The sequence below is a fragment of the Hevea brasiliensis genome, chromosome 4 (assembly GCF_030052815.1).
Source record: "Hevea brasiliensis isolate MT/VB/25A 57/8 chromosome 4, ASM3005281v1, whole genome shotgun sequence".
Classification (NCBI taxonomy): domain Eukaryota; kingdom Viridiplantae; phylum Streptophyta; class Magnoliopsida; order Malpighiales; family Euphorbiaceae; genus Hevea; species Hevea brasiliensis.
Window position 1 is genome coordinate 102,966,873 of NC_079496.1, and position 10,214 is coordinate 102,977,086.

At 42.4% G+C, this 10,214-nt stretch overlaps 1 long non-coding RNA gene across 1 annotated transcript; it reads left to right on the plus strand.

Annotated features, from left to right (window-relative positions):
• Window positions 1–6,240: 6,240 nt before the first annotated feature.
• LOC131179070 (uncharacterized) lies at window positions 6,241–7,681 on the plus strand. Its single transcript, XR_009148069.1, has 3 exons — window positions 6,241–6,336; window positions 6,785–6,843; window positions 7,416–7,681. It is a non-coding gene; the product is annotated as an uncharacterized LOC131179070 (long non-coding RNA).
• Window positions 7,682–10,214: the final 2,533 nt, after the last annotated feature.

Consider the following 10,214-nt stretch of genomic DNA (forward strand, 5'->3'; position numbering starts at 1 on the left):
AGGACAAAATTGAAATTTTGCGTATTGTGATGAATGACTGATTTGATGGGCCCAGGAGGGGCTGTGTGATATGATTGAACTGTTGATGTATGGATTGTGAGTATAGAAGTGCGTTTTTAGCCCTTTTGCAGGTTGGGTAGGCCCTAGGTATAGGGGAGACTCTGCCGGATTTTCGGCACGACTTAGGACGTACTTGATCTTTTTCTTTGTTTGTATTGAGTCAAATTTATTAAATAGATGTAATGTAATTGTCGGTGAGCTGACCTTCTTCCTCCGCCCACCATACGATAATTTATCGTCAAGTTTGTGAGTAGAATATTAATTTTAATTGTAATTTCGATATTATTATATGTTCAGCATGCCCATGCATCACTTATATGCATATATTTATGTAGTTAAACTCTAGGCATGAATTATGTTGCATTCATAACTGTTAATATGCCATGAGTATTGTTGTGGTAATTTGGAGCAGTGTGCGTGCGTTGGCGTGCGTGTGATGTGGTGTGGACTATGGATAGGACGGGGTAGTCACGGCTTGAGTTCTTCGCTGGGACCCTCGATTTGGTTTATTAAGCGAAAGTCCGGCTTGAGTTCTTCGCTGGCACCAGGTTGGATTTAAGAGAGCTGTATAGGGGATCAGCTCCCAATATATTATGATTGATGCTACAGGGTGTGTGAGTGCTCCAAATTACCTTTTTGATGCTATGATGTGAATATGATGTTGATGTTGCATTTCACTCTACAGGGTGCATTAGTTACAGATAGTTATAGAGATTATGGTTAAAATTGATATTTTACTCTCTGAGTCGAACGCTCACTCTGTTCAAAAATTTTACAGCCACGGGAGGATATTTTATTGCAGGTTAACTCGCTTTTTACCTCGCAGGTTGTTTATCAATATTGTGTAATTTTAATTACTCCTAGAATTTCCGCATGTGTTAGCAGTAATTATTTGAATTTGGTCTGTAATATTATTATCATGTTGGACCTGTAAACTAAATATGCTATGCATGTTTGATGGATTGGATGAGGGAGCTGAGCTCCCATTTATTTTATGTTGATGAGTATGTGGAGGGTGAGCTGAGCTCCCCAAATGACTATATATTGTGTTTACAGGTCGGGTGAGTCGAAAACTCCCCGTTGGTAAGTCCATTTTATGGCCGGACTCTATCCGTTTGTTTTCTTGAAATTGGGCCCAAATGGGCCTCAGCATTGGGTAAATGAACAGTTAGGCTTACTACGGGCCTTGGGGGCTTTAGGCTGGCCCAGGTCCTAGTGCCGGTCCGGCCCATAGGTTGGGTCGTGACAGATGTGGTATCAGAGCTTAGGCTCCAGATTCTTAGGGAATGTTGTCTAAAGTGTTAGGAAAGAGTAGGAACAAGAAAAGTGGTTTTAGACACAAACCACGAGGATTGCACTGTGTACGGATCCAGCGGTGGTCACGATTCGAAATGCAGCTGGTTGGAGTGCAGCTCAGGATCCTCCTTGGCACCTTGTGCACAGTGTGGAAGAGGACATTCAGGACCTTGTTTGATGGGTTCAGGAGTATGCTTCAGGTGTGGCCAAGCAGGTCACTTTGCTAGGGAATGCCCCGTGTTCAGCGAGCCACAGATGGGGTCACAGGGTTCTGTTGCAAATGTTCCTCGCCAGTTGTATCCAGGTGCTTCCAACATGGCGGCGATCGATTCGATGGCCGAGGACAAGGGGCGTGGATTTGGAGGCGGTCGGGAGGTAGAAGTCGATGTCGAGTTAAGCCACTCAGGGTAGGGGTCAAGCTCGGGTTTTCACCCTGACCCACCAGGATGCTCAAGCTTCAAATGCAGTTGTGGCAGGTATTCTTCTGGTCTGTTCTTATGAGGCTCGTGTTTTGATAGATCCGGGTGCTACGCACTCCTTTGTCTCCCCTGTGTTTGCCATGAGGTTGGGTAGAAACCCTACAACTTTAGAGTGCCCTTTGTCAGTAGCTACCCCACTTAGTGACAACATAGATGTAGACATGGTATTTCCGGGTAGCCCAGTGGTAGTGGATGGAAAGATCCTCCTAGCAGACTTGGTTCCTCTACCAGTAATGGATTTCGATGTAATCCTGGGGATGGACTGGTTGGCAACTCATTATGCCACCTTAGACTGCAGGAACAAAAAGGTGTATTTCCACATACCTGGTGTGGAAGAGTTTAGCTTTGATGGTGACAGGAGCGTGGCTCCGTATAATTTGGTGTCAGCAATTAGTGCTAGAAAAATGTTGAGGCGTGGATGCCAAGGGTATTTGGCATTGGTGAGAGATACATCTGTAGAAGATGTCAGCATGGAAAATGTTCCTGTTGTCAGAGAATTCATGGATGTCTTCCCTGAAGAGCTTCGGGGTTGCCACGAGAAGGGAATAGAGTTCTGCATTGATGTTGTTCCGGGTACAAACCCCATATCGATGCCACCTTACAGGATGGCACCAGCAGAATTGAAAGAGCTGAAGGAGCAACTACAGGAGCTTTTGGACAAGGGTTTCATACGTCCGAGCACTTCACCCTGGGATGCTCCTGTTCTATTTGTGAGAAAGAAGGATGGGTCATTGAGGTTGTGCATTGACTACAGACAGCTGAACAAAGTGACAGTGAAGAACAAGTATCCACTTCCTCGGATCGATGATCTGTTTGATCAGCTCCAAGGAGCTAGATTCTTTTCCAAGATAGACCTGCGATCAGGCTACCATCAGTTGAGAATCAGGAATGAGGACGTGTCCAAAACGGCTTTCAGGACAAGATATGGTCATTATGAGTTCTTGGTGATGTCTTTTGGACTCACTAATGCACCAGCAGCCTTCATGGACTTGATGAACAGGGTGTTCAAGCCATTTTTGGACCGTTTTGTCATCGTATTCATAGATGACATTTTGGTGTACTCTCGGACCGAGGAAGAACACGTGTGGCACTTGAGGATGGTGTTGCAGACTTTGAGGAAGCACCAGCTATACGCTAAATTTTCGAAATGTGAATTTTGGCTAGAAAGCATCTCATTCTTGGGACACGTGGTTTCTAGAGACGGTATTCAAGTGGATCCCAAGAAAATTGAAGCTGTAACTGATTGGCTTAGGCCTACAACAGTCACTGAGGTGCGAAGTTTTCTGGGTTTAGCTGGCTACTATAGGCGTTTTGTACAAGATTTCTCCAGGATAGCGGCTCCCCTAACTAAGTTGACCAGGAAGAATGTTCCATTCATTTGGACAGATGACTGTGAGGTGAGTTTCCAGAAGCTTAAGGAGTGTCTAACCACTGCCCCTGTGTTGACACTACCTATGAGTGGTGAAGGATACACCGTGTATTGTGACGCCTCTAGAGTTGGCCTAGGGTGTGTTTTGATGCAGAATGGAAAGGTAGTGGCTTATGCTTCAAGGCAGCTGAAGAGGCATGAGCAGAACTACCCCACCCATGATTTGGAAATGGCGGCTGTAATCTTTGCACTGAAAATCTGGAGACACTACCTGTATGGTGAAGTGTGCGAGATATACACCGACCATAAGAGTTTGAAGTACATCTTCCAACAGAGGGACTTGAACTTGAGACAGAGGAGATGGATGGAGCTTCTGAAAGACTATGATTGCACCATCGGTACCACCACAGGAAGGCCAATGTTGGAGCAGATGCCTTGAGCAGAAAATCTTTTGGCAGTTTGGCGCACATTTCAGTAGAGAAGAGACCATTGATTCGGGAGGTACATGAGTTGATGGATCAAGGTTTAATCCTAGATCTGTCAGATGAGGGGGTATTGTTGGCTCACTTTTCAGTGAGGCCGGACTTGAGGGACGAGTTAGAGTTTCCCGGCCACGAGACCAACAATTGATGAAGATCATAGAAAGAGTACAGCAAGGTAAAGGTGGTGAGTTTGGGTTTGCCAATGATGGCGCCCTAGTGCAAGGTTCTAGGATATGTGTGCCCGATGTGGACAACCTCAGGAATGAAATCATGCGAGAGGCACACTATACACATGTCTGATGTCCACCTGAGTTCCACCAAGATGTACCATGATGTGAAAGATAGCTATTGGTGGAATGGCATGAAGAGAGACATTGCGGACTTTGTGTCCAAGTGCTTGACTTGTCGAAGGTGAAGTTTGAACACGGAGATCGGGGAAGCTGCAAGAGCTCCTATCCTGAGAATGGAAGTGGGAAATGATCACTATGGATTTTGTGACTGGGTTGCCTCGTACCACGCGAGGATATGATTCGATATGGGTAATTGTAGACCGCTTGACCAAATCAGCTCACTTCTTACACCAGAAGACTACATACTCTGTGGCACAGTATGCCCGGCTCTACATTCGGGAAATAGTCAGATTGCATGGAGTTTCAGCTTCCATAATATCTGACAGAGGGCCCCAGTTCACTTCTCGGTTTTGGAGAAAGTTGCAGGAGGCACTTGGCACCTGATTAAACTTAGATCTGACCTTCCACCCTCAGACAGACGGACAGTCCGAAAGGACAATCCAAACACTGGAAGACATGCTTCGCATGAGTGTCTTGGATTTTGGAGGTCAATGGGATGAGCAGCTAGCTTTGGTGGAGTTTGCCTACAACAACAGTTACCACTCCAAAGATAGGGATGGCACCCTATGAGGCACTATATGGAAGAAAGTGTAGGTCTCCTCCGTGTTGGGAGAAATGGGAAGCGAAGTGCACGATGTAGACCTAGTGCAAGACACTTGAGAGATGGTTCCTTAATCGAGGAACGATCAAGACGACTTTCGTGACAGAAGAGTTATGCACCCCAAACGGAGGGATGTGGAGTTTGCAGTGGGCGACTATGTATTCCTGAAGGTTTCTCCAATGAAGGGAGTCATGAGATTTGGAAAGAAGGGCAAGTTGGCACCTCGGTATATTGGACCTTTTGAGGTTACGGATAGAGTTGGAGCAGTTGCCTCTGGGTTGGAGCTACCACCCAACCTCTCTCACGTTCATCCGTGTTTCACATCTCCATGCTCAGAAATACATTCCCGATCCTTCTCATGTCTTTATGTTGGATGTGATAGAGCTAAAAGAAAATTTGACATTTGAGGAGCAGCCTGTAGCCATAGTGGACTACCAAGTGAGACAGCTGAGATCAAAACAGATCCCTATGGTTAAGGTTTTGTGGAGGAGTCAGTCGGTGGAAGAGTGCACCTGGGAGTCAGAACGGGACATGCGTAGCAAGTACCCTTATTTGTTCAATGTATAATCATGTGTTTTATTCTGCCTTGTGTAAAAATTCGAGGACGAATTTTCTGTAAGGGGGGAAGAATGTAACACCCCGAAATTTTAATTTTTATGAGCATTTTGGTATTTTAATTTTATTTAAATTTTAGGAATTTTTTTGAGATTTTTCGGATTTTAAAAATCGGGTTCGATTTTCCGAAAATATAAACTTTGATGATTTTTAAAAATTAATTTAAAGACCACGTGGCAAAACTAAAAATATATTTGGAGTCTACGTATTTTTCTGAGTTTTACGGAATTTTTTCGGAATTTTTGGACCTCGTTTTCGGTCCCGAGGCAGAGTAAAAATTCAAAATTTTGTATTTCGAATCGAACCGGCCGAATCGAACCGGACCGGATCGGACCGGTCGAATCGGACCGGCCCTTTTCCTTCTTCCTTTTTCTTTCCCCGCGCGCGCGTCCCTCTCCCCTTCTCTCTCTCTTTTCTCTCTCCTCCCCTCCCCTGCCGCCGGCCAGCCGCCTCCCCTGCGTCCTCCCCTCGCCGGCGCCGCCTCCCAGAACGGCCGGAAAACGCGCGCGATTCCCCTCCTACGCGCGCCGCGCCGCGCCGCTTCGACTTCCACGGCCAAATCCGGCCGATCCGGCCACCAATTGGACCGGGTCTTGTGTCCAAAATCATCTACTCGGCGAGAGCTTTCCATAGACACCAAGAACGCCGAAATCCATCGAGCGGATTGTCCGATTTTAGCTCGGGAAGATTTTAGCCCATTTCGACTTTCGGGCTAGATTTCTCGAAAACCGTGAATCCCACGAGAAAACCGAGGCCACCAGCACGCTCCATTCGTCGAGAGCTTCGCAACGACATAAATTTTGAATTTTTCCGACACCGTTTTTTGGTGGGTCCCACTGAACTTCGCAGTGTATTTTCGAGCATTAAATGAGCTTAGAAAATTCTGAAAAATTTATGTACTAACCCCCGTGTTATGGGCTTCGTGTAGGTATTCTCGATTCGCGAAAATTCGACAGTTGATCGGGTCTGCAAATTTCGGGCGCACGGACCGTTCTAGTAAAAGTCTCCGAATTGGGCCGAGGTTTTGGCTAGCCCCCCATTGTCAGACGTCCCGAGCGTGTTCCCGAAGTCGGAATCGGCAAAGGTAAACCCGAACCTTATTTTTTCGTAATTTTCTAGTGCTTAAATAGGATTAAAAATCCATAAAATATTCGTGATAGCTTAGAAAATTACGATTCTTTTTGCAATAGCTTAGTAATATTGCTAAGGACCGCGGGGCAAAGTTTTATAATTTTTAGAGCTTGTTTGAGCAATTTTTGCAAAAATGATCTATAATAAGGACAAAATTGAAATTTTGCGTATTGTGATGAATGACTGATTTGATGGGCCCAGGAGGGGCTGTGTGATATGATTGAACTGTTGATGTATGGATTGTGAGTATAGAAGTGCGTTTTTAGCCCTTTTGCAGGTTGGGTAGGCCCTAGGTATAGGGGAGACTCTGCCGGATTTTCGGCACGACTTAGGACGTACTTGATCTTTTTCTTTGTTTGTATTGAGTCAAATTTATTAAATAGATGTAATGTAATTGTCAGGTGAGCCGGGACAGCCTTCTTCCTCCGCCCAGCCGCCACAGTAATTTGTCGTCAAGTTTGTGAGTAGAATATTAATTTTAATTGTAATTTCGATATTATTATATGTTCAGCATGCCCATGCATCACTTATATGCATATATTTATGTAGTTAAACTCTAGGCACGAATTATGTTGCATTCATAACTGTTAATGTGCCATGAGTGTTGTTGTGGTAATTTGGAGCAGTGTGCGTGCGTTGGCGTGCGTGTGATGTGGTGTGGACTATGGATAGGACGGGGTAGTCACGGCTTGAGTTCTTCGCTGGGACCCGTTCCTTCGAGGGGTAGTCACGGCTTGAGTTCTTCTCTGGGACCCTCGATTTGGTTTATTAAGCGAAAGTCAGGCTTGAGTTCTTCGGCACTGAGTTGGATTTAAGAGAGTCGTATAGGATCGGCTCCCAATATATTATGATTGATGCTACAGGTGTGTGAGTGCTCCAAATTACCTTTTGATGCTATGATGTGAATATGATGTTGATGTTGCATTTCACTCTACGAGTGCATTAGTTCTGAGATAGTTATAGAGATTATGGTTAAAATTGATATTTTACTCTCTGAGTCGAACGCTCACTCCTGTTCAAAAATTTTTACAGGCCACAGGAGGATATTTTATTCTGGGTTAACCTGCTTTTCTACCTCGCAGGTTGTTTATCAATATTGTGTAATTTTAATTACTCCTAGAATTTCCGCATGTGTTAGCAGTAATTATTTGAATTTGGTCTGTAATATTATTATCATGTTGGACCTGTAAACTAAATATGCTATGCATGTTTGATGGATTGGATGAGGGAGCTGAGCTCCCATTTATTTTATGTTGATGAGTATGTGGAGGGTGAGCTGAGCTCCCCAAATGACTATATATTGTGTTTACAGGTCGGGTGAGTCGAAAACTCCCCGTTGGTAAGTCCATTTTATGGCCGGACTTTGTCCGTTTGTTTTCTTGAAATTGGGCCCAAATGGGCCTCAGCATTGGGTAAATGAACAGTTAGGCTTACTACGGGCCTTGGGGGCTTTAGGCTGGCCCAGGTCCTAGTGTCGGTCCGGCCCATAGGTTGGGTCGTGACAGTTCCAAACATCCTGACTGCCCGAACAGACGTTAGTCATCGGAATAGTAGAATATACAGACTACTTAAAGTGAGGGCGTTACATACCTTCTTTTAGATCTTCTTAAATAAAATTCAACTTAAATCTTCCTAATAAAATTTTAACCTCCTATTCCTAATTTTATTTGAATTTGGACTTAACAATTAGAATACAAAGTTAAATTTTGTAATTTGTTAGAATTTGTTTATTGCAATTTTATTAGAGAACTTGTATTTCTTGATTTGGATGATTGATATTGATGGTTCTAAAGAGTGACAACTAGAGAGAGATGGAGAGACATAGGGAAAGGAAGAAAGAGAGAAACGGGCCCCCGGGGGAGAGGGAGAGAGAGAGAGAGAGATAGGCTCACACACAAAGAGAACAATAAATAATGACAATATTAAAAGACTAAATAGTTTTTACCTTTAATGCTATAAGAGTTTAGTGTAAATTAGGAAATATTAAATATTCTTTTTCATTAAACCATGTTTTAGAGCCATGACTAAAAGTTAAATAGACATAAAGTGGATGAAGGAGGTATCATTTTGTAATGGAAATCAAATTTGAGAAACATTTTAATTTATTTTTCAAAATAGAGAGATAAAAATATTAATAATGACAAAATTTAGAAATAAAATAGTAATTTGTACAAAAATAATTGATATATATGTTGAACATAAAATTTTACAATGCCACTAAAATAAAATTGATTAGTTTGAAATTATGCACTTTAAGAATGCAAACTATAATTTCAATAACATGCATGTCTATCTATTCCATTGGAATACCCTCCATTGGTTACCACTATAAGAAATGTCAGTGACACGACCCAAATTATGAGCTAGATCCTAAGGCTCCCAAAGCCCGTAGGAAGTCTAAACTATTCCTTAGTCCAACCTAAAAGCTCATATTCGAGCCCATTTCAAGGAACTAACCAGACAGAGTCTGGTCATAACCTGGACCATCCAACGAGGAGTTATTAACTCACCTGACCTGTAATCTTAATAAAATTACATTTAGAGAGCTCAACTCACCCATACAATCATCCACAAATTAAAATAAAATCAAGTGGAAGCTCAGCTCTCTCATCCAAACCATAAGCCCAACCCATTCAACCATACATGCATCATATGAAGTTTACAACTTCCAAATACACAATCCCAAATCAAATTAAATATTTCTTAACACATGCAGAGTTCTAGATTTCAACTGACAATATAAATTACAAGAATAGGCATAAAAGGACCTGCGAGAAAGAGAACAGGTCAATTACATATAATGCTCTCCTGTAACCTGGGAAAAATGGATGAACAGGAGTGAGCGTTTAACTAATAGAGTATTATATTGATTTTAAATACAATTTCTATAACTATCTAGCACTAATACATCCCTACGGATGAAATACAACATAGATTAACAAATTCATCCAATTCAAACAATATTCACATAAAGAATAATTTGAAGCACTCACACACTTGCGAGTCACATCAATGAATATACATATATTTAAGCTAATCCCCTATACAGCTCTCTTAATCTAATACCTGCTAGTGAGATTAACTCGAGCTGGACTTTCTCTTATAATCCAAATGCAGGGATCAGCGAGATCAACTCAAAGCCATACTCACCCCAACTTATCACAAAAAGGACTGAGCCTTAAGCGAGACTAGCTCAAGCCGATCTGCCTGTCTTATCCATATTCATCACACAGCACACACACACACACACACGCACACACACACACACACACACACACACTGCTCCAAATCATCCTAAGGTGACATCCACATCCATTATACAAAAAAGAAAATGCAACATAGATGGTGCGTAGCAATTAGGGATAAATTTCGACAACTGTTCCTGAACTTATATAGTTATAACACTACAGTCCTTTAACTTTAAAATGTAACATAAAACCCTCTCAACTTTCAAATTTTGTATAGTAAAATCCCTCTGACTTTCAATTATTGATTTTTCAGTTAGAAACTGATGTGAATAGCTCCCGCATGGCACTTAGTCAACATTTTTCTCTCCTCTCTTATGCAAAGTGTAAGATTATCCTCTTTACGCATGAAAAATTATTTCGTCTATAGAGAGAAGAAGGATTCAATTTACACATGGCTTGAGAGAGAAAAGAGAAATACTGACTAAGCTCCATGCTGAAACTGTCCAGTTCAGCGTCTAACTGAAAAATTAGTAATTAGAGGTTAGAGGGATTTTACTGTGCAAAATTTAAAAGTTGATGGGGTTTTATGTTACATTTTTAAATTGAGGGACTGTAATGTTATAGCTAGATAAGTTCAGGGACA